Consider the following 4,722-nt stretch of genomic DNA (forward strand, 5'->3'; position numbering starts at 1 on the left):
ACACACCCCACCCACTCTCCACACACACACACCCCACCCACTCCACACACACACACCCCACCCACTCTCCACACACACATACACACACACACACATCCCCAGCCACTCTCCACACACACACACCCCACCCACTCTCCACACACACATACACACACACCCACTCTCCACACACACAAACCCCACCCTCTCCACACACACACACACATGCACACACCCCACCCACTCTCCACACACACACACACCCCACCCACTCTCCACACACACATACACACACACACTCTCCACACACACACACTCTCCACACACACATACACACACCCCACCCACTCTCCACACACACATACACACACCCCACCCACTCTCCACACACACATACACACACCCCACCCACTCTCCACACACACATACACACACCCCACCCACTCTCCACACACACATACACACACCCCACCCACTCTCCACACACACATACACACACCCCACCCACTCTCCACACACACATACACACACAAATGTTTGCATCATCCCCATATAATTTCTAAAATACAATATAAACGCCTTCAGAATAGGCTTAGATTAACTTACATAGCACCTATAAGTGTTAGACTTCGTTGGCTTTAAATACCGTATCATTTCGTCAACTTCCAAGGTAGTTTTTATTCCCATTATGGAGTTCAGGAAACTGAAGCACAGAAATCTAGGTAAATTTCTCAAGTCCCACAACCAGTGGGTGACAAAGCCAGGACACAAGCCAGGCCATTGGACTCCATAAGAGAGGGACATCTGGCTTTCGTCTCATTGATCCTATGGAGTAGTATCTTCCACAGTCTCCCAAATTGGTCCTTCTCAGTTCCCACTGCCAAATCCAGGCCCTTACCATAAAACTAGTCTCCCCACTTAATACCTCACCCACCACATGCACCTCCAGAAAAAAATCTTCACATATGATCATCACATTGTCCTCTAATTAAGAAGCCCTATTATTTATCAGATTATGTCCAGATATCCAGGTTTCTTCTGCTAAAAGTGGGCTCTCTGTCCCCTGGGTTTCTACAGCATTTTTGCACCTACTTCACAACTGTCTATTTGTTTTACACTGGGGACACAGTGCAGACATTAAAACTTAAAGCTAGAAAATAATCTCTTGCTATCATGTGCTACTTCCTGGACATACTAGGGTGGGGACTAGGCCCCCAAGGCCTAAGGCAGACACATCTGTTTTATACTGGGGACACAGAGTTCCTTGCCATCAAGGAACTTACAGTCCAGTAAGAGAAAGTGGACACTTGAATAAGACTGTAAAAGAGGGTCTAAGTCCATTTTCTGTTGCTTGTAACAGGATATCTTAAATTGGGTAATTTATAAAGAAAAGAAATTTCTTACATTCATGGAGTCTAAGTACAAGGTTGAGGGGCCACATCTGGTGAGGGCTTTCTCGCTAGTAGGGACGCTCTGCAGAGTCCCAAGGGAGGAAAGGGCATCACATGATGATGAGCAAGGCTCAAGCCTCACTGTCTCTTCTCATGAAGTCACCAATCCTACTCCCATGATAACCCATCATTCACTATTCCATTAATCTACTAATGGATTCATCCACACACAAGGGCAGAGCATTCATGACCCAATCATCTTACAGTCCCCACCTCTCAATGCTGCCACCTTGAGGATGAAATTTCAACATGAGTTTTGGAGGGGACAAATACTCGAACCATAGCATTCCTTTACTGGCCCCCCAGAACTCATGTCCTCCTCCTATACAAACACATTCGTTCCATCCTCATAGTCCCAAAGTCTAAATTCCTTCCAGCACCAACTCAAAAGTCCAAATTCCAGAGTCTCATCTATAAGCCTATGAAATCAAAACAAGTTATTTACTGCCAGAATACAACGGTAAGACAGGCATAGGGTAAACATTCCCATGGTAAAAGGAAAAGATAGCCCAGAATAAAGGAGTAATAGGCCAGAAGGGCAGACATTAAAACTTAAAGCTGGAGGCTGGGTGCAGTGGCTCACGCCTGTAATCCCAACACTTTGGGAGGCCGAGGCAGGGGGATCACAAGGTCAGGAGATCGAGACCAGCCTGGCTAACCAGATGGTGAAACTCTATCTCTACAAAAAAAAAAAAAAAAAAAAAATATATATATATATATATATATATATATATATATAAAGTAAAAAAAATAAATTTGAAAAAAAAAAAAAACCTTAAAACTGGAAAATAATTTCTTGCTATCATGTGCTACTTCCTGGAGATACTGGGGTAGGGATTAGGCCTCCGAGGCCTAAGGCAGTCCCATCCCTACGGCTTTACTGGGAGCAATCCACATGGCTGCTCATAATGGGTAGAGTCCAGTACCTGTAATTTTCCCAGACAGGCATTGCTGGCTGTGGATCAACAGTTCTGGGGCCCTGGTGGCTGTCTGGTTCCCATGGCTCCACTAGATATTGCTCCAGTGGGACTTTGTAGGGGTCTCACTTCCACAGCTCTACTAGGCATTGCCCAGGCGAGGACTCTGTGGCAGCTCCGACATTGCATTTTCACTCAGGCATTGCTCTAGTGGGGGCTTTCTGCAGTGGCTCTGCCCCTGCAACAGGTCTCTGCCTGGACTCCCAGGCTTTAGCAACATTCCTTGAAATCTGGCTAAAGGCTGACAAGCCTCCACAGCTCTTGCTTTCTCCACGTCTGCAGAATCAGAGCCACATGGACACTGCCAAGGCTTACTTAAATCTTGGACCATTTGAACTCCAGTTAGAGTGGCCGAGAAGCACTGCACCAGAATTTGGGGAGCAGAGTTCCACGGTGGCCCTGGGCAGCAAGCCTGTGGAGTGTGCATTGGGCCCCTCCCTCGAAATCATGGTGCCCTTGTAGGCCTGCAGGCCTGGGATGGGCCGTGATGGGAGGGCCAGACTCAAAGATCTGCGAAATGCCTTCAGGGTCCGTCTTCCATTATCTTAAGAAATAGCACCTGGCTCCCTTCTACCCATGCTAATCTCTTTGGCAAAGGTAGCTGGACTATACCCTTGGTTTCCTCTCGTGAACATGCTTCTTCACCCTTTACGTGGCCAGGCTGAGTTTTCCAAATCTTTCTACTTTGCTTGTCTTTTGATCATAAATTCCATCTTCACGTCATTTTCTCCCTCTTGCAGCTTAGCATAAGCAATTAATAGCAGCCAGGCAGACGCCTGAACGTTTTGCTGCTTGGATATTTCTCCTGCCAGCCACCCTAGTTCATCACTCTCAAGTTCAGCCTTCCACGAAGCCCTTGGCCATGGACACAGCCAAGTTATTTACCAGTTTATAACAAGGACATAAGGATGGCCTTGTGCCATGTTGCCCAGACTGGTCTCAAGCTTGTGAGCTCAAGCGATCTGCCCACCTTGGCCTCCCAAAGTGCTGGGATTACAGGCATGAGCCACCGCGCCCAGCTACTCCAGTTTCCAACACCTTGTTCCCGATTTCCATCTGAAACCTCATTAGAATGGCCTTTACTGTCCAGATTTCATTCAGGTCATGTGCACTAAACCAGTCTCCAAGGAGTTCCAAACTTTCCCTAGTCTTCAAGGAGCCCACAGAGACCCTGAAGCCCATTGAAATTGTTCAAACTAGCCAATTCCAAGCCTTCAGCAGAACATAGGCTTTTCTAGCCTGCTGCTCCAAATTCTTCCAGCCTCTGCCCGTTACCCAGTTCAGAAGCCACTTTTACATTGTCAGGTATTCATTATCAGCCCCACCCTACTCTCAATTCTAATTTTCTGTCCTGGTTCATTTCTGTTTCTTATAAGAGAGTATTTAAAACTGGATGATTTATAAAAAAAAAAAAAGGAGTTTATTTCTTACAGGTATGGAGTCTGCGAAGTCCAAGGTCAAGGGGCCACACCTGGTGAGGGTCTTCTTGCCGCGCAATCTCAAGGCAATGCAGAGCACCACACGGGGAAGGAGCCAGCACCCTCGAATGTTGACTCAGGTCTCTCTTCCTCTTCTCATAAGGCCACCAGTCCTACGCCCATGATACCATATTAATCCGTTAACCCATTAATGTATGATTCCATTAATGAATTTTCCCATTCATGAGGGAAAAGCCTTCGTGACCCATCACCCCTTAAAGTCCCCCTTCCCCACCTTCAATACTGACTCACCGGGGATTAAACTTCAGCATGAGTTTAGGAGGAGACAAATATTCAAACCATAGATTCATGCTATAGGCACCCTTAGTAATATTTGGAAAATACAGTGAAATAGCAAAGAAAGGAGTGTGGCCGGTGGCATGTTTTGAGAGAGATGAGGTGCTTGAGTGCTACGTCATAGAGGGGCACTTCCGCAGGTGGAAACAACATGAGACACCGCACAGGGAAACATCAGATCACGGTCCGGTTCACCCAGCGTAAGGGAAGTGGAAGTTGCAAGGCAGGCAAGTATGAAATAGGAGATAAGGCATAGGGAAAAGCTTTGTATGGATATCTAGAGTTTATCCTGCCCTGTTCTTGTTAGCACTGCCTCTTTAATACTTACAATAATTGCAGTCCTATTTGTTTGTCTATAACTACAAGTCAGGACTCTGCTAATTATTTTACATATATTATTTCACTTACACTTCATGACAGTACTGGAAATTAATTATTCTGATTTTACAGATAAGACAACTAAGGCCCAAAGATACTAAATAACCTGACTAAGCTCATTTCAAAGCAATCTAAATTCATTTTTCTAAATTCACATTGTAC

General features: G+C 45.9%; 1 protein-coding gene across 25 annotated transcripts in view; it reads right to left on the bottom strand.

Annotated features, from left to right (window-relative positions):
- The window catches only part of LOC103795080 (uncharacterized), a 597,037-nt gene that overhangs the window by 504,076 nt on the left and 88,239 nt on the right, over positions 1–4,722 (bottom strand). For 23 of the 25 annotated variants that reach the window (XM_078338228.1, XM_078338230.1, XM_078338237.1 and 20 more), the window contains one exon: positions 3,839–3,998. The exons of the other annotated variants lie outside the window; for them this stretch is intronic. The gene's annotated coding sequence lies outside the window, so the exon portion shown is untranslated. The remainder of the gene's footprint in view (positions 1–3,838; positions 3,999–4,722) is intronic. 25 annotated transcript variants of the gene reach the window in all.

Source organism: Callithrix jacchus, chromosome 9 (genome assembly GCF_049354715.1).
Source record: "Callithrix jacchus isolate 240 chromosome 9, calJac240_pri, whole genome shotgun sequence".
NCBI classification, from domain to species: Eukaryota; Metazoa; Chordata; class Mammalia; order Primates; family Cebidae; genus Callithrix; species Callithrix jacchus.